The sequence below is a fragment of the Etheostoma cragini genome, chromosome 18, assembly GCF_013103735.1.
Source record: "Etheostoma cragini isolate CJK2018 chromosome 18, CSU_Ecrag_1.0, whole genome shotgun sequence".
NCBI classification, from domain to species: Eukaryota; Metazoa; Chordata; class Actinopteri; order Perciformes; family Percidae; genus Etheostoma; species Etheostoma cragini.
In genome coordinates, this window is record NC_048424.1 from 7,107,811 (window position 1) to 7,132,331 (window position 24,521).

At 40.2% G+C, this 24,521-nt stretch overlaps 2 long non-coding RNA genes across 2 annotated transcripts in view; one reads left to right on the forward strand and one right to left on the reverse strand.

Moving 5' to 3' along the window:
• On the forward strand, positions 1-12,520 carry LOC117961926. Its single transcript, XR_004660515.1, has 4 exons — positions 1-12; positions 7,815-7,817; positions 8,110-8,115; positions 12,343-12,520. It is a non-coding gene; the product is annotated as an uncharacterized LOC117961926 (long non-coding RNA).
• LOC117961925 overlaps positions 10,577-24,521 on the reverse strand; it is a 17,495-nt gene continuing 3,550 nt past the window's right edge. The window contains exon 2 of the long non-coding RNA XR_004660514.1: positions 10,577-10,948. This is a non-coding gene — a long non-coding RNA (uncharacterized LOC117961925). The remainder of the gene's footprint in view (positions 10,949-24,521) is intronic.

Sequence of the window (24,521 nt, forward strand, 5' to 3'; positions counted from 1 at the left end):
ACATTTTGCACAGTGAGGTCATTTGGTATAAAGCAAGGTTTTAAGGTATTAAGGTTGTTCTACAGTTAACATCAGAGCAGAGTGCCTCAACTGTGAGTTTAGTCAAAAAAGAGATTGTCGTACAATACAGTCACATTGAAACAGACATTTTTGGCCTTAGCATTTTTTCACATTTTAGCTCTATGTCATATTCTATAACGACAATAGTTTTGGATTGCAGATATTGTTTTGGATGGTTTACAATCCCATATTCCTTTGCATATTTATATTTGGAGAATACGATCCAGAGTCGATGTGGCGTTCCTTTCATACTCTGAGTGTAAATTGGGGCTACAGCAAAAATCATTTATTATCGCTTAAATTGATGATTATTGTTTTTATGAATAATCGCTTCATAGTTTAGTCAATAGAATGTCAGGAAATGTTGAAAAATGCTAATCCCAGATCCAAAGATCTAAACTCTTCAAATTGCTTGTTTTCGTCCAACCAACAGCCCAAAACACGAAGATATACAATATGCAACGATACAAAATACAAGAAAGCAGTAAATCCTCACAATTTGGGAAGCAGGGTATGAAACACTTTTCCTTTAAAGTGACTAACTATTAATCGATCGATTGATCAAAATTGCTGTAGGGTCATGACAATTTTACAATGTGAAAATGGTTAGTGCATAGTTAGCGAATGTGGTGACTGAAGGGCCCACATAAAGAAAGAAGTACTGTTTGGTGTGTGTGTGTCGGTAGAGAAGTCTGCTAAAAAATTTCTTGCCAGTAGAATCAGACAATGACAGTGCAAAGGAAGTATAAATTAAATTAACTTCAGCTGGAGTCTGATTTCATATGGCAACACCAATTGTTTCCAGCCGCTGCATTTATCAACGTACGATCATTCTTCGTCTGACCGGTGCGATACGAATGTTTCACGAATCCAACATGAAGCCTGTTGTAAGAGGATTTCTGCGCTCATATTTGCGCTGGTTTCTACGTTAGGTTGATAAATGAGGGCCAGGGTCTGGAAACACTTGGTCACCACTACAGAGTCCCTTTGTATTTAAATTGTACTTACAGTAAAGTTACCTACCGTTTGATTGTATGTAAAACAACAACAATTCAACCTGTATCATACTGATGATGTACTCCAGCAGGGGGCAATCATAAAATGTAGCCTAAGGCCTGGTCCCACCAGAAAGTGGCACAGCGACATTAAAACATCATAGGGACAACTCAGTGGGATAGTTGGTGACCTACTGTAGCTAGTGAGCTAACTGCTAACAAGCTAGCCAGCCAGGTAACACCATGCTGGTGCTAGTCATTCACAATAGTTGTTTTTTCTGTACTGGTACATTTGCAAACGCCTAGCATTTATTCCTGGCATTTTTATTCTCAGGATTGTATATCATTCCATTTATCAAAAGGATTTTAATAAACCTCTCTGAGATGGTCTGCTAATAAGCCTTGAAAGCTTCCTCTCTTCAGCTCTCTGTTCCCTTAAAAGGTCAGCATTAAATGGTTTTTAATGCAGCCCAAAACAGACCAATACAGCTAGGATATAAGTAGTCTGAGGCTTTTTAAAAAGAAAGTATAATATAAAACTACTAGTTATTTGCTTCATTACATATTATACCAAAAAAAACGCCTTCCAGGGTCCGTTTGCATCACTTAAGCTAAATGCTTCAAAACACAAATGTTAGATAGGACGCTCAATGTGCAGTGCAATGGAGCTTCACAGCAGCTGTTCCCACCGCTGTGACCTGAAGCCGGTGAACCAGTTCCGCCACTGACAAAATAAGCCAAGATCCTTTCAGAAAGGAGATGAGTGAGAAGAAAAAATCTTTTGGACATGCAATGAGGTGAGAGAAATGTTCTGTAAACGTCTACAGCATGACACTAAAAATACTGAACAGAATCGCTGGCTACTAATGAGAGCCTCTGTCACAACCCCTGTCTCGAAAGAAGCAGATGACCTGCTGTCAGCTGTGGCGGGCAATCAAACAAATATAGAATAGAAGGTGTGGAATTAAGACCTGTGAATGTTGCCAGTAGGAGATGACGTCTCCAGCAGTTGATGTCTCCACCGTGCTGTCCTGTCCTCCTCCTCCTCTGGCTGTTTTTCACCAGGTCCCTACATCCATCCATCACTCAATTCGTACATTTGAGCGTGTGGTAATACTTAGAAAAATACCGAAGCCTGACCACCAACAGACAGAGTGACCCAATGGTCCAAGGACGTCAAGTTAAGCAACCCAGCAAAAGCCCAACTCCTCCACAAAACACCCTAGATCGGTTTTCAATTTGCAGCTCCAAACCACAAAGAAGAAAAAAATATATTTATCTTTGAAAATTTGCAATCATAAAATGTGTTTTTTGTAGCTCTATTTAAAGCTAGGGTTAGGTTTTAAGCCTTCCGATGAGAGTTAGATTAGGGTTAAGGATAAGTAAAGCTTTAAAAACAACTTGGAAGTTGAAAATTATAACAAAATCCACGGTTGCAGCCTGGCCAGAAAGGATCAAGCGCCTAAATCTGGAGCCTCGCCTCCACAATCAGTTGGACATAACCCGCCACAAACCACAGCTCTGAGAGCTTTGTGGATGTTTTACTGTATACTCTCCTTGGTCACAGGACAAACCCTTGACAAATCAGCTATCCAAACAAAAATCTAGATAATCACACATTTCTGCTCAACACGCCTTCCAATTTAAAAATGGATTTGTCAGAGAAAGAGGGGGCATCGTCTACTGGCCTGGATCTATTCAACACATTTCTCGGAAGGTAGTAAATTTAAATACATGCATCATTTTTTCTGCTTCTTTTTGCCCCAAATGGTCCATTATATGACAGTGAATCAGGAGCCTGGATATGAGTGGTCTCTAATGGCTCTTCACATGCATACCTCACCTCATACGCCCCCCTCCCCCCTGCCTGCACAGGATACAAGAGATTTGGATGTGCAAAGCTTTGCTCAGCCCCTGATGTCAGATATGACTCAATCCAGAAGCTTGTAACTCCAAAACACATCTTGGAGATCCTGAATGGAGGTGAAATGGAGGAAAGGAGTAGAAGGAACTTGTTTCCATGCTTCCATAAATATGTTTTCTCTATTGGACAAAAGGTATACTCATGCACGTCAGTCATAAAGTAGAATACAAGACCAGACTGTTTTAAAGACTACATCAGGAAGAAAAAATTCAAACATTTTCAACAACACTTCTCTATCTAAGAGGAGTGTCAACTTTCTTTTGCATCAAACTCTAAAACCCACTTGAGTTAAACACACTGATGTGTTTTGTTTTACCCTCAGCGAGGCTGGCCCTCAGTGCGAGGGTCCCATGGGAGATTGAGATTAGCTAGAATGAGATGAGATGGTGACAAATCCCCAACACTCCCCCGCATCAACAATACCGAAAGCAACCACAATGGAGGAGAACACAGCTCCGATTGGACCGGGAAACAAAACAAAACAAAAAAGGAGACGTGGCCAGGAAGCGAGGTATCCATTTCATGCCCCCGTCCGTTTGCCTGCCACCTGTTAGACATGATCATTACCATGAAGCAAGGCGTAGGGGGCTAAGCCGGGCACATTTATATCAACAAGCTGGGATAAAACTGTCTAATTATCCCCCACGGCCCTTGGCCTGGCCCCCAACTCTCCTCGCTGAGCCGGCCCCATTTGCCAGCCTGGCCTGCAGCCAAACCCGGCAGGATGGTATGTGAAAGCAAATCCTAATGACAGCTCTCTTTCAATCCCAGGTCTTTGTAATTGCCCTGGGTAGCTTATGCACATTATGTGGCACCAATCCAGCTCAATAGTTAGAAGGTCAATAAGAGGTTTAACAGAATAAGTATGTGGATGTATTGATGTATCTGATCTGAATGAATTACAACTATGTGAAAGTGTGGAGGTTCATGAAGACAACTGTGCTCCATTTTGAGAGAAAAACAAAGCTTGAAAATGGAACTAATCAGAATGGTGGTCTTGATCACAGTAGCAGCAGAGTGCTCATAAAGTTTTCAATTCTCTGATGCATGGAATAAACTATCAAATAACAGCCAAGGAAATTTGCCACTTGTGAGCAAATGCTTGAGTCAGGTAGAGTTAGGCTTTGATGAGCGGCCGTGACTGAGGGCAAATGTAGACTAAATGTAAGCAATTTGCACCTGTGCAAAGCTGACTATTATAACAGTTTTGATGGCCTCAGAGGGAATGTGGTGGGTAGGAGCGGGGCATCAAGATCCCCGTGGGAGATAGCATTAAGGTCTTAATTAGGACGCAGGGGGAAAGATTCAAAGTACTCCAAGATGACGAGGGAAGCAACATCGGGAAACTGGAGCTGATCGTCTTTCCTAGTTCAAGGCTAATTGCTGAAAAGGATCTGACATAGATGTGCAGGGAAACACCAATGGTATGTAATAAGATGATGTGAGGTCATCTCTAAAAGCTGTTGGACTAATTCTGTATGTCTTTGGTAGCGTGTAGGTCTGTCTTATTAAGACATCACAGGCAATACAAGGACATACATTTCAGTAACAGTACTGTTTAGCATACCCTGAAAAAAAAAAAGCTTATTTTAAGATGAATCAAGTAAATGCCTAATGTTTCCTTTTTTGCCTTTTTGTGATCTTTCTCAAATGAAAACAGTCTTTGAATAGATTTCCTTTATACCACAGTGGGCAGAATCATCACTCAGCAAAAGCTGCCACAGCGGCCTGTTTACCTCCAGGAATCTATTTGTCCTCAAGATCTCTGATAAAGTGGCAGCTGTGGCAGATATGATTACTACAACTGGGTAGAAACTGGATGCCGGCCTGAAGTTCTTAAACTAAAGACTTGTTACTGCCTTTACAGTCTGACATAAATGAGGTGAGATCATTTAACAGAAAGTGGCGGGTTACAAAACTAACAAGGAAAACTTTTTTCTTATGCTATCTTATTGTGCAACTCAGCTAATACAGACCCTATGCTCCTTGTAATTACATGTGAAAAGCAATGTGGTGCAATGTTATGGTGCATATTGATTAAATATTACTAATTATGGGTGGAAAACTAATTGCAGTGGTTTCAGTCTCTTTCATCACATTCTTTAACCACAGCACTCAGTTAGTGGTTGAATTTATTTCACAGTCTTATTTTAATTTAAGAAGTCATCATAAAAAGAGGCAACTGAAAATGTTTAACTTTAATGCTTTTTTTCTTTCACTATTATCTGACCATTTTTGAGATACATATATATAAAAACATACGTATATAACAAAGAGTTGTGCTATAGTTTAGCTTTAAGACTAGATTATATTGGAACTAATTCCGGCTTTTAGAAATCTGTGAATGTTCACTAATACATGACACATACGACAGTTAAAACATTTGTTATGGTTAACACATGTCAAAGTAAACTGAGGATTAATTTCCTTAAAAAAAGGGCCATTGCAGGGAATTTCCATGAAATAAAATAACTATCCCTAATTGCCCTATCAAATTAATTATTTTTATTGATATCATTTTCTAACATTTAATCCGAATAGAATCCTTTTGGGCCAAATTTGTGAGAAGTAAGGCACACTCCTGTTCTAAAGATCATGAGAAATGATTCCCCTGGCAGTGTCCAAACTTTACAGAGTAGTATAAGGCAAGCCTGCCAAATAAAAACACAGGTGCTTTTCTTCCTCTTTCAAAAACTTTTGCAGACTTCTGTTCAATTACAGCTTAACGGTGATATATCATTTATTTATTCCTTGACTGATCGGGCTGAGGTGACCGACAATGTCAGGACATCCACTCCAAGTCCTCTCCTTGCTGTTTGTGAATGATTTGCCAAACATTCAAATGCTAGCTTGTACATCTCCCTGGTGGAAAAAAAAGATCCCCAGCTTTAAAGCAGCTGAAAGTGCATAGGGATAAAAACTCTATACAATTTCCACATGAAATAGGAAGACAGGGGTCCACCGGGAGACACTAAATTGAAAGTAAGGCTGTGCCTGATGGACCACAGGATATGCCTGCAAAATTGAGACATATCAAAATGGCGAAAAAGTCTGTTAGTGCCTATTCATATAAACTGAAAGGCTTGTAATGTCCTCGGGCCCTTGGAGGATACTTGCAAGGTTGAGGAAACACTACAGGAAGAGCAGAATGGTTTTGACATAACTTTATTTTAGTGCGCTACAGGTTTTCTCTCCTCCCTGCAGTTTAATGTTGTATTCCACGGGGTCCCGGAAGGAAGCAGCCCAGTAAATCCCAACTGCTCGACTTAAAAAGGAAACGGTATCTGAAGACAGGTGAAAAACTGGAAGATAAATACACCCAGGCTCCTCGTCCGTAGGGTTTCTCTCCAGAGGGTTATCTCCCGGCCACACAATATAATGGCACCGGCGTTTGGTTTAAATTTAGCCAGAGAGGAAGCTATAATAAATGAAATAACAGTTACTCACTTTAAAAAATACAATTCATTTTGATCAAAAACTTGCATTACATGTTATACACTGCTGGCTGTTTTTTAGATAACCCTGTTGATGATCTGAGTTTTGAGGCCTATTTGCAGCATTTAATTGGCAGAAAGTAACTGGGAACATTTAAACCCACACAGAAGACACTCTGGGGGGTTGTGGGGTGGTAGGTGAATTAGGAAGTCTTCACTTAGCCGGGTATAATGAACTGAGCCGATGTGCACCCCTGTAAGGTTTAACATTTTACCTTTTTATTTGGAGGAAGGAGGTTGGGGGTCGAAAGGTAAACAATGAGAAGTTATGCAGCCGCCTCAGCGGCTCCCATTGCGCTTCAAAAGGGGTTTCCATATGTTTTCAAGATCTGACCCAAACTCCAGTACTGCCATTTAAAAGACAGGCAATAAGAGTGCGTTTCCTTTCAGTCCCCTTACATTTGTTTTTACTTCAAACTGTCTCAATTTAGCATGTGGCAGAGAAACATGAATTTGAAAAAAAGAGCATGGAATTAAAAATGATATGGAAATAATATTCTTACTGACAACCCTTAAAATGATATGCAATGCTTTTTAATAGATCTCGAGGGCTTTCCTTTCACATCTCTATGTTATTGCGTTTCCAAGACAGTCACGCTGTAGGTTAGTAATTACTATCAGGGCGTTTCTGTTAAGGGGATAAAACATCCACCATCTGCTCGGCTCTAAGTGCTTGCCATGGTAAGATGAATCCTAGTGTAGTTGTGTGTCGACGGTATCCAAAACAGCAGCGAGTGGTTTATGGAGTCATCTACTTAGAGTCCAACTGACAGGGTAATAAATAGATAAAAGTTGAGAAATAAACTGTCTCAGACAAGCTATTGAACTAGAGCAATTTCCAAAAAGTCACTTAAACTTGTAAGTCCCCTTAAGGCTCATTTTTTTTTTTAATGATTGAAGACTGTAAAATGGTATTGTAGGAACTTACGTAAAAAAGAGCAACTCACAGCATAGTATGTGAGTTATAAAGAGATTGCTGCAAAGCAGACCTGTGCACAGATGCATTAATAGAATAGTTTCATTGTCATGTTAACTTTGAGCGGAGTTCATTATTCTTTACTTAAAGGTAATCAGTGGGGCTTCCAGCTCCATGAATTACATGACACAATATTTACATATCTGCTTTAATCACCGCGGTTCATTTATTTTTACCCTATTATAATAAACACGCAGAGTATTACCAGCTGGCAGTGGCTAATAGAATGGGGAACTAAAAACAACTGCAGTATAAACTCCAAAACAGTGAATTGCTATAGTATGAGGAATGTTAAACCAAGTACAACTGACAGCAAGCAACTCCAGCACAAAACAGCAATGTTTTTAGAAATCGTATATCGGGAGGATGTTAGATATTAGCAAATTTGCAGGGTTCAATAGATCATGACTCGGGTCTCAGAGAACAGAGGGGATCCTGAAATCCTACAAAAGTTCAGAATAACATTATGGCAACATATATTTAACATCCTGAAGGACAAAAGGAAGCCTGCCATAATCGCAGAACAAGATATAAACCAAATGTGCAGAAAAACATAAAAAGCACCATGAAACCCAAGTGTTTCAATGTCCAAACATGCCATGACCGCGAGCCATCTGTTTTTTCCTTGTTGCATTGGGAAGCCAATGGAGAGGTCCACAGTGATGCGTAACCTCAATAAATATTGCAGATCCGCAGAGACATCCCCCAATTTGTCCACTGCTGATTCATCTGGGAACTAATAGTGGAAGACAATAACCAGCGAGAGGGACCATCTGAAAGACATCAGTAAACATGTGCGTAAATCACACTGACCCAAAGCGATGGTAGGAAAAGTCTTTCTCCACAAAATCATCTTGTGGTTGGGCGAGTACAGGGCTGGCGGCAGGACTATGTTAAGGCTAGTCCCACATTCTTAATATTTTGGTCTTTATTAATTGTGAGAGCTTGTCCTTTCAGTGAACTTTCTAGTAATTATGCATTTTCTCAGACAAGCAATAAATTAGTTTACACCAAGTACAGTTTGTGTGACAATTGTTTCCTGCCAATTGAGGCTAAATAAGCCATACATTTCTACCTGAATTCAATTGTCACACACCTGGATTTCTTTTGAGTTGGAGAGTCACTACTAGATGTAATTTAGACCAATTATGTCAGAGTGGCGCACACATGGAATTGCGGGTTAAAGCAAATTTGTTTTCCTTCACAAAAGAAAGATTGAATAATAATAACAGAATAGAGATGCATACTTAAATGCATACCTGAATTTAAATATGGTACAGTACATCACTTTTGGCATTTATAACTAAAATTGTCATAACTTTCCCTCCCACGGCAGCTTGGCCTGCCAAATGTTAGCAGAGGAAAGGAGAATGGGCCATTGTTGGCTTAACTGTTATTTAGTTAAACACATTTGACAAGACAGATGGACTGTGCTATGAAAACATACATATGCAAATGTTCTGATGTTGACCAGTTTCAGCCTTGAGATACAATTGTTATGTTACAAACTAAAAAGAAATCTGAACGTAGGCAGCACGGTGGCAGTTTAAAATGATATTGGTGGCAAGTTATGCACTGAAAGTTCATAGTCGTATTTGAAACAACAGATCCGTTTTTGATCTCACAACCAAGCAATCAAAAGCAGGCTTCACAATTCTAGCTAACGTCAGCTGATTTTTTCAACTTTCAAGCGACAACTTTTGCTATCAGATTTTATTAGCTATAAATAGCTCATTAACACTTGTCATCTGAAAATTCTGTCTTTTTCTAGCAAACTCCTTTTAACAATAACCATGTAAAAAGGGTCTTGGATATGCACTGGAGAAATACATAATATAACGCTAAAATATTGAGGCTTTTTCATGTCCCGCAAAAAAAAAGATCATGTGCATTTTCCTGCCCAAATCCAATAAAGGGAAAGGCAGAGTCACTAATGTTTACTCTAAATTAAAGTGTTTTAGTCGTATTTTGGCTTCCACATTTTAGTCCTGAATATGTCTTTTTGTAATCTAACATGTAAATCCTAATGATAACGTAGTTAGCTATGATATCCTGTGCAATTTTGGAAGTTACAATAAGTTGCTTCTGTACCGCTGAAATCTGTAAATCTGTAATTTCAGTCTTTCAGCAGCAGACATATTAACACTCCGCTGTAAACACCCATGCACATGAAAAACGTCATACCCGTATATCAACATCCATCTAATCCATATGCAGTGACAATTTTATTGTGCTCATAAAATGCTCGCAACTGCCCTTAAGCACATTGTATTTTCAGCAAGCGTTTTAAAAAGGCTTAAATTACACTCAAACTGCATCAAGATGAATGGATTGGCAGTACTAATGTGAGTGCATTTCTTTCTTTTCAAGACAGGGAATTTTCCTCCCTACAGATGTGCCAAGAGCAGGAGGGGGGAAATCAACTCCATTCAACTATTTGTCAACTCCCTTTAGAAACATTTAATAGTAATAAAATGTATGGCTCCAGTTTCCAAAGGATAATGCCAGTGAAGTTCATCTCTACGTAAGTGGTTGTAAATGCTACCATTGTTGTTTTTTGTTGATTTATGCTTCAACCTTTCGCTGAGGTTTTAGAATATAAATATTGAAGCCTGTTGGTAGAGTATGAAAATAAAGTATGTATGCATTTATGGATCTACCTGCTGGTCTGCCAGTCTAATCAGTCAATTCCATACTGTCCACAAGGAATAGAGGTAGGGGAAGATGCACTCTCCTGTCTGTAGGATGAGCAATGACAGAACCAGACAACTTTCAGGAATCCACTGAAGCATTGCTTCCAAAATCGAGTTGCCATATGGCAGTGGTGCTTAGATGTTACCTCGAGACAGGTAACAAAAAGAACTCATATATCATGCCTGTCAGCTTCATTGAATTGCTATTAAAACCATGATAAAAACCCAATGCATTGGGTTAATATTAGAATAACAGGACAATTGAGAAGACCAGAGTCATCATTTTGAGGTTTGAGCACAAAGTCGAGTCTTTTCATCGCTCTGTGTGTGATTCCCTCGTTCCCTCTGTTTCAATGACTTTGGGGCTCTTTTCTACATTATTCCATTACTGTGTAATTCATAAGATATAATACAAATATTAGTCATACTATGGATCACAGTTCAAAGTGTAAAGTTTTTATTGGACAGTGTAGATTTGCCTACAATAACGTCATTAAAACATGGCGTAGTGGATTTTGAATCCAGCAGTAAGAAGGGGAAAAGGGAATCATGGTCAGAGTGAGTTATGGACCATCAAGGAGCAGTAAAAGCCAATGACGAATTAGTATGCATTTCCATTTCTTCTCCCTTTCATCCTGACACAGGGATGCAAATGCTCAGTTTTCTTTAGAATGTGCAATTTTCTCTTCATCCCTTTTTGAATCCTCCTGCCGAATCCTCAAGCCATCAAATCCAAGGATTTAAAAGGCCTTTGGTGGCAGTTATGGCTCCCTGCAGACGCTTGCTCATGATGCCGAGTGGCAACTCTGTGAGGTCAGGGAGGAAAACCAATTTGAAGAAAAAAAGATATTCCAAAAACCTGGCGAAACATCCGCAGTTCAGTTTTATATGGAGCATCAATCAATTCTCTTGCTCTCCTTGCTGTAATTACTGGGATATGTACACTTTGTGCAGAATGCTTCTTTCATAACAGGAAAGAGTGAGTCACTCAATAAGATGAATTCTTTGTCCAAACTTAGATAAAGATAAAGCATAGTTTGATATGGTTATTGCACTTGATTCATGCTTAGTATAACTGAAAGGGATTTGGGATAACATTTAATTTGTTTTTGTGTTTTAACATTTGATACAAAAATCACATTTATAAAAATAAATATACATTTGAACCTGTAAGAGTAATTTCAGGCATCGTTATCAAGATTTTCTGTTATAATAATGTAAAATGAAAGCAAATGCTTAGAGAATTAGTTCTGCTGAATGGAGTGAGGAGAAATAGAGCAGCAACATCATCCACACCCTCACAATGCACATGTGTGCACATGTGTAGATTACATTATGCTCCGGGTCCTATCACAGAAAACTTGTGTGATTTATGGGGAAATAAATCCATCCCCTTCCTGACAATTAAATCCCAACTCTAAAGGGTGGCACAAAAGAAAAGCTCTCATTTCAAAAAAGGAGGAAATAGAGCGGGCCTTAGCCCCCATCCTAAATCACTCACCATAACACCACCACTGAATGGGCGCGAGCCTGCATGGGACAACTATGTATCAGCATCAACATTAAAGCATGCATCTGTCACATCCCCAGTGTATCCCTCATGGTTATTTGTGAGCCAAGTTCAGATACTGATGGTGCTCAGCTGACAGGTGGCTGAAGTGATGATGGAGTTGTGGGAGCCATATGCAAAACAGAACATTGTGACAATGTACACTGCAAAGCTTTATAATGGTTCCTCGTTTAAGTTTATGGTAATGTCAAAAGTACTACTGCTTAAGGATTGCTTAAGGAATTTTTGTTTGTGCTTAAAATCTTTTACTACAAATCCCAAATATAAAGTGTGTTTATGATATATTATTTACATACACAAATATAAATAGGCTTGAAATCTATTTTATTTAGGAAATTATAATCTTTTTTTAGCATAATTACATTATGTTCGAGTGGTAGTGCTTTTGAATTGCAATGGCGTTTACAGCTGAAACAAGTTGATTAATCAATTTGGTCAGTACATATAATGGATCTTTGGCCACTAGTAGCGCTATCGAGCAATATCTGGGTTCCATTTAGCTTATGTGTTGCAGTGGGCAGCATGATACATCCTTCTGTTGCTATTCTGCTGACAGACTGTGGCCTAAACATAAACGTTATGTTAAAACAATAGAGAGAAGGAAACTTAACGCAACTTAAAAAGGAACAGGCCGACTTATTGAGACTTCAGCTTATTCACCGTATCCCCAAGAGATAGATAACTCCATTCATACCCTTCTCATCTTGGTGCATGTTGTAACCTTGTCTGACACACCCACCGCTAGCCTGGCTCACCACAGATCCTGGAGGTAACCGGCTCTATCTAGCCTACTGCTCCCAATAAGTGACTAAATACCGCCAACATTTTCCTATTTACATGTTGTGATTTGTGTAGTCACAGTGTGTAAAAATAACAAGACCACAAGGGGGACAGTCATCTTCTAACCGTATACATACTGGGACCTATTCTCCACAGAAGGCGAAGCACTGCTACATCTGCTACTTGGGCGGAGCGATTTGCTCGCAGCACATGAGAAGCCCTGAGGTGAGGAGCAGAGTGTTAATAACAGTGCTTTTCAGGTGTTTAGCTAATCACTCTGCCCAAGTAGTAATGCTTCACTTTCTGTGGAGAAAAGTTCCCAGTATTTATAATGTTAGAAGATGGCTAAAGCTAAGCCAAATGGGAAAAATTGGTGGCTTGTTTAAACCAAGTAAGTGGGGTCCACCAGTCTGAATTACAGGGCTCATTTTCTAAGAAATACTTTCTAAGAACGGAAGATTTAGCATTCTTAACAGACTGCATTTCCTGAAATTAAGTCATTACAAGCAATAGAGCTGATGAGGTCACACCTGACAGGAAAGCCTGAGGCAACTGACTCGACAAAAATCAAAAGACCTGTGGCTGTGCTCTCAGCCACCTTCATTTGTTTAATTTTCTTTTTAAATTCAGTTGTTTATTGGTTTTAACTTGAAAGGGAAAATGTTGCATCATGCTCTGAAAATATAACCTCACATCATCATGTTGAGTTTCATCGCCTTTTTTAAACTTCCTTAGATTCAACTAGAATGTGATGGTGTGAGTCAACAAGCAGTGTTTTCTCAGATGTGGTGTGCAGACCACAGTGTATCTGTGCAGCTGAAAAACACATTGTTTTCTGAAATATGCAGTATGCAATATCATACATCCTAAATGTGGATGAAAAGTGAGTGCATGGACATAGCTGACACTCCAAAGAACATGTAATTGGAAAAAGTCCTTTTTTCAGATAGCTCGGACTAACGCGTATATGCAAGGATCCTTTTGGCTCGTACTATCCTGACTTTGCCAAAACAGCTGATTTATGTAAACTAATCCCTGTGTGAATTCTGCACCACAGAATCCAAACAACCAGAAGTGTTGCTCCTGGCCGGCAAAGGGTCATTTACTTAATGCTGAATGAATCTCTAATCCTGTGTAAACGTCAGGTCCGTGTAGCGAGAGCTCCTGCAGGCAGAGTGATTTTTTGCTGCCTGAGCTTTCAGCCAAAAAGTCTGAGCTGTTCCTCAAGTTGGAGACAAGGTCAAGGAAATAATGTTTGATCTGTTATGGCACTCTTATAATTATTTGGACCCTGGAGGAGGACCTTTTCTTTGGCTTGGCTACTGCCATATAATATTTCACTTGAAAGATGTGAAAGCCATATCACTACTTGCGGTGTAAGTACGCTGCTGGAAATTCCTAAATCTTCTTGCAAATATATTCCCCACTCACTGTAGTTCTAGTTATTACCATTTATTCTAAAGACTAACTATTCTCTAACTAACGCAAACTATTTGTCTGACCTTTTCTTTTAACCGGTGTCAGGATTTCTGTATCCCACAAAAATACCTTGTATGGGTTTGATATGGTTGCTTTTTAGGGCTGAAACTAATGATAACTGTCAATGTTGATTAATTGGACTCATTTTTTCCAATCAATAGTGTTAAATGCCAATTAAAAATTTCCCAGAGTCCTCCATATATAGAGATTTACTCCTCGATGCAACGGACCAATGTTGGATTCAGAACTGCGGCCCTTTGCTGTATGTCATTCCACCTCTTTCCCCCCGTTCATGTCTTTGGCTGTTTTTTTCTGAACAACAATCCAAACCCCAAATCTATTCAATTTACAAGGCAAGGGAATTCAAGGTGCTTTAGAAAATAAAAGGCATACGTTGACATTAAACATGATGCCAACATGCTCTTCTTTAAGATCAATAAATTTCAAGATGTATACAACTCTCACATACAGCCGATTTTGATTTTACAAAGATCTAAATTCTAAATAAAAAAAAAAGACTTGCTTTGACCTCTTGCTACTTACAGTATCAGCAAAATACTTATAAATGTACATACATACTACAGTGTATTTCTGCTTTTATAATTTTCATACTTCAGCAGAAAACGTAGCGCTCTGTCCAGGACAAATAGTTTATGATAATGTTTAAAATCTTTTATTATGTCAAATCCTCAAAGAGATGAAGGCCTTATCACGACCCTAACGGGAGTGTAGGAGGAATATAAAAGTGCTGTTAAAACAATATATATATATATATATATATTTTTTTTTATAAGAGCGGGGGTAAAAGTGAAGCCAGTGTTATTTCATTCAATAAATCTCCCACAACAGGAGGAACTGGAGAAAAAAGTGTCTGGCTTATGATCCAGTGAACTTGAGTATTTCTTTTACAAGGGATGGCTTATACAAGAGTTCAGCTGCTCTATAAGATGTCCCGTTTAGTTGGAATTGATAACGCACGTGTCTGTTTGAAAGGGAGGAAGCGGAGGAGGCCTGGGAGTCTTCAGTGGGTAGGGAACACTGAGGTGGCCGACTTCTCGCTGCAATCATTGAGGTTTAATTGTTGTGAATGCAGCTGGAGGCAGGTTACTGCCTGTAGACACAGGAAAATGACAGCATGGCAGGTTTACAGGCAGGGGGAGAAGTTGGTAAAGTGGAGGCAGGGCCCAAAAAAAATTCATCTGCAGGGACTATCTCTCACTTACATACTGTACACGCTGTCTCCTCACTTAGACTGACTGTCAAATGTCCCTATTACTGTCTCACTCTTCACATGTGTGATTCAGTCACAGTTGAAAAGCCAGGTACAGGTAACTCACATGGCTGTTAATGTTAGGGTGGATTTATTAAAGATACAGAACATTTCCAATTACTTTTAATTATTAATTTAAACCATTTATTCGAAACAATGCCTTTAAATTATAGATATACTATATCGAGTCACAGTTCTTTAAAAAGTGTGTGTTATGTTTAAGTAAAAAATAAAAAAAAAGATTAATGTACCATTTCGTCAGTTTTAAAACTCTGAAACATCAATGTTGTTACAAGCCTCAAAATACTTAATGTAACTTACTTCGATATGTAGGTTAAAATGTACCAACGCATCATATATGCCAACTTATTTTGCATGTAAAACAATTAAAATACATCAGCCACAGCAGTCACAAAGTACATTTAAAAAGTATTTCCCTCTGGAAGGTAAAGTTTCCCCAATAAAAGGTCGACTTCATTCATTCACTTCATCTCAGGATGTCAGTTCCCAGCAAACTTACTTTACTTTTATAATATTGTTCTGAATATTGAGTATAGCCCCATTAAATGGATCCACCTGTCTATGTTACGAGATAGTGGTAGTAGGTGTTTGAATGTGAAGCAGTTTTGAGGAAAGGATTTCAGCTCTGAAAAATAAAATAAAGAAGCTCACTAAAAGAGAAAGCAAACATCATGACAGTGCAACGTGCTATCACTCTCTCCGTCTTTTGCTCGGTTTCTCTTGTTCGCTTTCCCTCCCTTGCTCCCTCGAATGCCGTGCATTCCTCTTTGTTTGCTCATACCGAGGCCCTCCCTGAGGATCCCGTGCCTGACTTTCCCAAAGCCGATATTAATATCACAGGCCATTGTAATGGAGTTATTTTCATGGAAGCCCCGGAGGAAGTCACGTGGCTATGATTAGTCCCCTGAGGCCCCGGAGTCTCCATTAAGCTCGTTGTTTTAACTCACATAACCATCAATGAAGTGGAAAAGTTGAGGAAGTAGCTATCACTCTGGGCCGGCTGGGGTGTTTTCTGAGCACCTATTTCGGTAATGGGGCCAAGATATTTTCCCTCTCTCGTTTTTGGGTCGGAATTATTCTTAAACTGTGGCTTGCAGAAAGAGCCTACACATGTGTGCGTTTACATTGACCCACCACCATTAAGATTGATAGCGATGGGATCTGGTGGTTAACACACTGTTTAAGCCTGGAGAAAAAAAAGGGGAAAAAACAACATAAGGAAAAGCACAAGGACTCACACACACTCACCAACTACACGCAAGGGTGAGCTCCAATGCATCTGCCATCAGGAAGACAACTTGAGTTAAGATGGGGAAAAAAAGCACCACCCTGGAATACATTTACTCTGTCAGGTTACTACTTAAACACACATGACTGAGAAAAGCAGACTCTGCCACATGCATGCTTCCTCTCATAATTCTGTTCACCTCTCTTCTTGACCTAAAAGCCACTGGGCCACTTCCAAGGAAACAGGAAGAACTGGGCCAGCGAGGCAGTTGACAGCTTTCAGATGGACTATTGGTGAGATCTACCATGTTCAGAGGCTTACTGTGAGGAAGTTAGGCTGTTCCCACTCTGCAATTACCCAGAAATAAGCCACATAATTGTCAACCCAAATCTTTTTTGCTGTCAGCTAATAATGGCGGTGGGGAAAAAAAGGGCAGACCCAAAATCGGAACCGACCTTTAACAATTAAAAAGGAATTTGCCTGAATTATGAGTTTGGATTTTTGGGCAATTCATCGACAATAACATTCACTCTAAAATATATATAACGGACGTTTGTTTTTTTTATCAATGGAAATATCAGACTGTGAAAAAATGGATCACATTATCAGGCTGGGGGAAAAAAACTCACTGCCCGTTGTTAAAATTTAGATTTTGGATTACTGACAGTATATAGATATATACAGTGGGGAGAACAAGTATTTGTTACAGGTTTTCCAGGTTTTCCTACTTACAAATCATGTAGAGGTCTGTAATTGTTATCATCGGTACACTTTAACTGTGAGAGATGGAATCAACTACCAACCACTAAGAATTCTATCTCTCACAGACCCGTTAGTTTTCTTTAAGACGCTCTCCTGTTCTCGACTCATTACCTGTACTGACCTGTTTGAACTTGTTACCTGTATTAAAGACACCTGTCCACACACTCAAACAGACTCCAACCTCTCCACAGGGGCTAAGACCAGAGAGCTTTGGAAGGACATGAGGGATAAGATTGTAGACCTGCATAAGGCTGGGATGGGCTACAGGACAATAGGCAAGCAGCTCGGGGAGAAGGCAACAACTGGTGCAATTATTAGAAAATGGAAGAAGTTCAATATGACGGTCAATCTCCCTCGGTCTGGGGCTCCATGCAAGATCTCAGCCCAGAACTACACGGCGGAACTTGATCAATGACCTGTACAGAGCTGGGACCACATTCTCAAAGAAAACCATTAGTAACACACCACGCCGTCATGGATTGTGCAAGCCAGCGCATGTCCAGGCCCAATGACCATCTGAATGATCCAGAGGAGGAATGGGAGAAGGTCATGTAGTCTGATGGGACAGAAATACTCCACTCGCCATGTTTGGAGGAAGAAGAAGGATGAGTACAACCCCAGGAACACCATCCCAACCGGGAATTATGAAGGTGATAACATCATTCTTTGGGAATGCTTTTCAGCAAAGGGGACAGGACGACTGCATTGTGTTGAGGGGAGGATGGATGGGGTCATGTATCGCGAGATCTTGGCCAATAACCTCCTTCCCTCAGTAAGAGCGTTGAAGATGGGTGAAGGCTGGGTCTTCCAGCATGACAACGACCCGAAACACACAGCCAGAGCAACTAAGGAGTGGCTCCGTAAGAAGCATCTCAAGGTCCTGGAGTGGCCTAGCCAGTCTCCAGACCTGAACCCAATAGAAAATCTTTGGAGGAAGCTGAAAGTCCATACTGCCCAGCGACAGCCCCAAAACCTGAAGGATCTGGAGTGGGTCTGCATGTAGGAGTGGGCCAAAAGGAAATACAGGAAACGTATGATCTCTGGAATTGCAAAGAAAGGTTTCTATTAAGTTCTGATTTTCTGATACAACAAATATGTATGTCATGCAATGAAATTCAAATTAATTATTTAAATATCATACAATGTGATTTTATGGATTTTTGTTGTACATTCGGTCTCTCACAGTTGAAGCGTACCTATGATTATAAAAAATTACAGACCTCTACAAGTAAGAAAACCTGCAAAATCACCAGTGTATCTTATACTTGTTCTTCCCACTGTATATACATGTATGAGTTTAGACAGAGACAAAAGGTCAAAGAAGGGTCATGAAATAGCTTAAGCATCCATTAACACTTGAGGAAACATGCCTGGCTGAAAAAACAGGAACTGGTTGTCAAATAAGAGCCTGCTCTGGGCTGTATAATGGTCACGGTGCCCTCAAATCTCTGAATGTACCCAGCAGGCCTTAGACTTTATAGCCGCTCACCATGCTGTCCTCACCCTCTACCCTGCATCACATTACTGCTTTCCAAAACACATTTCCATCTTTCTTGTCATTTTAAACATGGATCACAAGGTAGGGTTTTTTTATTGTAAAAATCTGGCGATTTTATTGTTATTTTTTTCTATTTTGTAATATGTAAATACCATGGTGGTCACATCATAGTGCAAAATGGAAGATGGCTAAGACCTTCTATTCAGTCACATCTGCATGTCGTCCAAAATGATGTAAGCAAGTTCCCATCACTTTCCCTTATTAATGTCAGCTCCATGTTGGGCGCTGAGCTACATAAACACCCACACACATGTTAATAATGCACACGCAGCAAGACTCTATGTGGGCCCCATTTGACCTGCGTGTGTTAAACTGACACACATATAATACGCCATCTATCCCCCTGTTCCCCACACTGCTTGGTCCCGACTGGGCCGGTTGGGGGAAATGGAAGATCCACATGGAGCTTGTGACACCGCGGCTCTTTGCTTTTCCCCAGTCACCAAGACCAGAGGAGGCCGACCGGCCCGCTGCACATTAACTGGAACAGGTGCAGTGAGCGGGGGCTTGTTTTTTCTTCATTGGCTCCTCAGGAAATCATAAAGCAAATATATTGCTGGAGGACGGTTTTCGGGTTGCCCTGTGAGCAAACTGAGAGGGGAAATGGATCAACGAGCGGCCACCGGGGACAGTAAATCAACAGGCTAAAAGGAGAGTTGAATGTACTGTGGAGGCCCCGGGAGCCTAGCCCAAGGCCAGGGCCTCTGTCAGTCAGAGCCTGGTGTTAATGTCAAAGCCAGCTGGACCTGGCAGCACACGCCTATAAGGAAATGATTGAGCTGTCTGTGTCAATCGCCAGTGTACCACTAGAGGCCATCATGTCACAGGCCAGCGTTTTGGGAAACTTGAAGGTTACGTTTTTTTTTCACCCAACTTTCTCTTTGATATCTTTTTGTAGCCTTGACATCGGGGAGAGGATCAGATTTTGTTGCCTCCTCCAAGGCATCCCAGAAGCTGTTTTTTCAGCCATATTTTTATGACTACCAATATAAAAATGACTCTTCTTTAAGAATAAATAGCTGATACAAAGTCATGCATGGTGAGATTTATGAATTTCTGTGTGCAGCGCATTTTCCAGGAGAGCAATAATGCAGTTGAAAATGTAAGAGCCTTTCAACACACTCTTTGGAGTAATGGGTCCTCACTAATCGATTTGTCCTGCCTATGTAGGCTTCAATAAGATCACCCCTGTCCCTCTGTCAAATGCCTCAGTGCACACACATTTCTCACTGGCTAGAAAACCCTCTCTCGGCTACTGCACTTGATTCAATCACCGTCAATCAGGAACATATGGCGTTTCTTGCCGAGCTAGCCCTCCCCTGCCTACCACTGCCGCCGCCACTGTATCCAGTGCCACACACACACACACACTCTCTAGGCCTTTTTCTCTCGCCTAGTTATCAAATTAGAGCAGTTGAGGTTTACTGCAACTTCATACAGACCAGTGCTGCCATGGGAGGCCCAGACATGCTGGTTAACTTGTGAATGGGGCATTATTATGAGCTGAAGACACAAGTTGGTCCGGGCCAAGGCTTCTGATCGAGTGTTTCAACACATCATATAGAGAAACAGCTGTACTAGAAATTAGTACATTCTCCATGACATTGACAAATGTGCTGCTTGGACTGTGTAGACAGTTCCCAAATATCTCTCACACACACACACACACAATCTATCTGTCAATCTACTTATTGTTGCCAAAGTACAAATTGCAGAAGGTTGTGCAACACAATCTATAGTTAAAATACAGCGATACACGTGTCAAGTGACCAAGCATTAGTCAAACTTCATATGCTGGCTTATTTAAAAGCATGTTAAGAACCAAACTTAGCTGTCTTTGTCAGAGCGTAAAAGTAATATTTGATTACTTTTGAGTATGCTGGCACCCATTTTCATCACAGATCATGAACCAGGGTATGAGATACCAGACCCATTGTGTATAGCTACTACTAAAAGCACAGTTTGGTCTTTTTGCTGTTAAAAAAAACTTAAGATGACCAAATTTAAACTGAAAACAGCGTGGCTGCATTGGTGGAGGTGTGTTATTTCAACAATTACAATAATAATAAAATAATATAATACAATCCAGGAAGCCCAGTTTAGGGGACAGATCCATGAGGTTGAAGTTTTATCAGACACCAACACATCACAGCAATTTATAACACTACAAGGAAGGATTTTACAACCATGGCAACAATTGTTTAATGCTAAGCCGCAATAACTGTCAAAGCAATGGAGGTTTAAAGGCAGGGGTATGCTTCAAGTATGTATTAAGTCTGGTCTAATTTTTTCTTAAGGCTCTGACACACCAAGCCAACGGCCTGGAAGTAGGGGCGACAAAGGCCAACAGTGACGCCTCACGTCCCCTTTTGTCTTGGCCAAAAACTTGAAAACAAACCCAGAGACAGTGGACACTGGGAGATGGCTAACGAGATGTGCATCTCCCAAGCTTTTATCAGTTCTCTCAGCAAAGAATTCTCACTTCTGTGAGCCCGCTGCTGGCTCGTTAGCTAGCCATAGCCACCAAAACTGCTTTCATCCTACACAGGTTACAGAAAATTAGCCAAACAAAGTTGTCACTCATGTGGCTATGCTAATGTGTTTTCCTATGATGTGACAAGAAATGTAAATGGACTGTTCTTATATAGCGCTCTTTTATTCTTAATGACTACTCAAAGTGCTTTTACATAGTACAGGAACCATTCACCATTCACACACATTCATACACTGTGGCCGAGGCTGCCGTACAAGGTGCCACCTGCTCATCAGAAAAACAATCACACGCAATTACACTCCAATGGCGCAGTATCGGGGGCAACTCAGGGTTCAGTGTCTTGCCAAAGGACACTTCGACATGGGACTGTGAGGCCAGGGATCAAACCACCAACCGAACACTCTACCTCTGTGCCACAGCCACCCCCAAAAGCGTGTGAATGAAACATGAAGGTTTGACAAATTAAGAGGCTGGCCGGTTAGTAACCTAGCTTGCTTTCAAGGGGGCTAATTGTTTAGCGGTTCAGACAGGGAGTGCAGGGAGAGGGAGGTCTATTACAGTATAGGACAAGGTTATAACCATTAACGAAAACAATAGGTGGGGAAAAACATGGTCATTAACTGAAAAAACAAGGCATTAAAAAACAATAACTAAAACTGTAATGAATGACGACATTCCATGTCAAAGTGAACACAACATAGTCCATGCCCGCCGTCTGGCATCGTGGCGGTACCAAAAGTCGGAAGAAAGCGGCAGTGTCCTATTTGATCGTGATTGTGTCAGATAAATTAAGTGCCTCGCAGTGAAGGATGGTAAAGAAAAATCCCCCCAATTTGAAAGTACATTTGTGAAGCGTGCACAATGAGGCTAACCTAGCTTACCTTAACAAGGTAAAGGAGAAAGTCCTCTTTCCCCGAAACAGAAGCTCACCCCGGTAAAGGGCATAGATGTATGGGTACAGAGCCAGGCAGCATGATGGACACAACAGTAGGAAGAGAGCACTACAGGCGTGCTTTCACTAGCGACCCGCTAGCTGCTGCTTAGTAAATTTGCAGGAACACTATAGTGCGGTATTGATTCCATGATGTCTACACAACTGTGTGAGTTGATTGACTTAAAAATGTTCGCCCCTTTACTCAAACCAAAATTCAAAACACCTGTTCATGTATGTCCTCTCTGTCCTGGCACACGTCACTTCAACATTTTGCACTTCCTTCAGCATCCTTTGTATACTGTTTACATATTTGTGCTCATTATAGGTACATTTCATGTAGCCTGCTGGTGTTATCAATGAATGCATTGTGAATACATATTTCTAAAATTGTATGTTTTTGTTGAGTTATTTTCACAAAATTCTTTTTCTGAACTTTTTGATTCTTTTCCTTGACAAATAACCCATATTACAAGAAAAAAAGACTAAAACTAAACTAAACTAAAACTAAGCATAAAAAAAACTAATTAAAACTAAACTGAATTTGAAAACAAAGTCAAAATAAAAACTAATGAAAAATGCAAAACTAGAACAACATTATACGATATTAAAGTTTATTTTGTAATGTGTAGGTATGTAGAGATCATTTTAAAGACATGTTTTAAACTAAATATAACTACACAAGTAGTACATCTCGTTGTGCGTTTGCCATCTTATGAACAAAATGTGCAAAAATAGTTATTCCAATCATTCAAACCTGTGTGTTTTTTAGAAGAAACATTCAAACGTCATATTTGGCCAGTTTTGACAGCTCTAATGTGTATTCTAATTATCAGATGCCTTGTGTGTAATCTAACAGTTGTTTGTTTGCTTGCTTTCCTCACTCTAGTTTTCAAGCTGAACAGCCAACCACGGGCAACGCCAATTCAAAAAGGCTGACGCGTGGCAACGGGGAGGGACACACTGCACAAACTAGGGCCACGGTCGCTCACCGCCAGCCCAACTTGGGCCGACAGTCGCTTTGTTGTGTCAAGGCATTTAAGGAAAAAGTGTTGGGTTAGGATTAGGTGGAGTTAAAACAGGACACAGTTCACTCTGGAAAGCGCAATGGAAAAATACAACAGCAGTACCAGTAAGTGCTTGGCAAAAACAGATTTCCGCTTAATGCATTACAGATAATTGAAGACTTCCACTTTAAGTATTACAGGTAATTGTAATTATGTGGTGGAACTCAGAATAAACAGTGGTTCAGTTAAAGTACAGTAACACTAAAGTTCTTTGCAAGTGAGTTAGCCGGATCTCCCCGTGTCAGTGATTTGAGGTCCTGCAGTAAGAGTAACACGTGGTTTAGGAGAGAGTGATTCTACCAACGAGCTCACTAGGTATTTTGCAACTTAAACGAAAAACTTGAGCCAAAGAGAAGTGAAACTAATTCTGGGGTTGAGTTGCTGGAGCAGCTGGAAGGCAGATTGTTCTAAGGTTCATGTAACAGAAAAATAAAAACAGTACTTCCCCATTTTTATACTATATGTAAATTCATACAACATAAAAAAAATAAAAATCTGCTGGATGACTAGAGGTGTGATAACATGCTGAGAAGTTAGTAATGATGTGTCAGTGTTTTAAAATCTTGGTTTAAATACTCTGGGAAATAGACAGGATAATTTTTAAGGTCATTTAACTAGGAACTCATAATTTCTTCAGAAAACTATATTGATACCACAGCATCTTTACTTCCTCAATCTGACAATGACACATTGTGACTGTTTCCTGTTGTATTATCATCAGCATTGCCAAAGACTGACAAAGAAAGATCAAGGTAAATAACCCAGAAAATGGAAGCACTATAACACTAAGTCACAGATGAATAATTATAAAAAGGTTATTTAAAAGGTTGATTCTGTAAACATACTGTATATCGAAATAATTTTGCTGGTTTGATGATCTGATAAGTTGCCCGTACAACCAAGTTTAAAACTCAGGTCTTAAAACCAAACTGTTCACAAACCTAATGATAAAATGAGAGCATAGAACACACGCTAACTTTGAAGAGGAGAGTGACAGAGTGTTTTTGACATTCCCCGTTTACTTTCAGCAGGTCTGTGATGTGCAGCCAGACTGGAAACATCACCAGGCTTGAGGCATGATGTTATTCTTTCTGCCCTACAGAGTGGCAGAGACAAGCTAAACATCTACCTATAAATTTGACCCGGTGTAGGGAAGGCTGCTGGCTGAGCTTCAATAGGGTGCAGCTAGTGTGTGCCAGAAAGCGGAGCCCCTTCTACC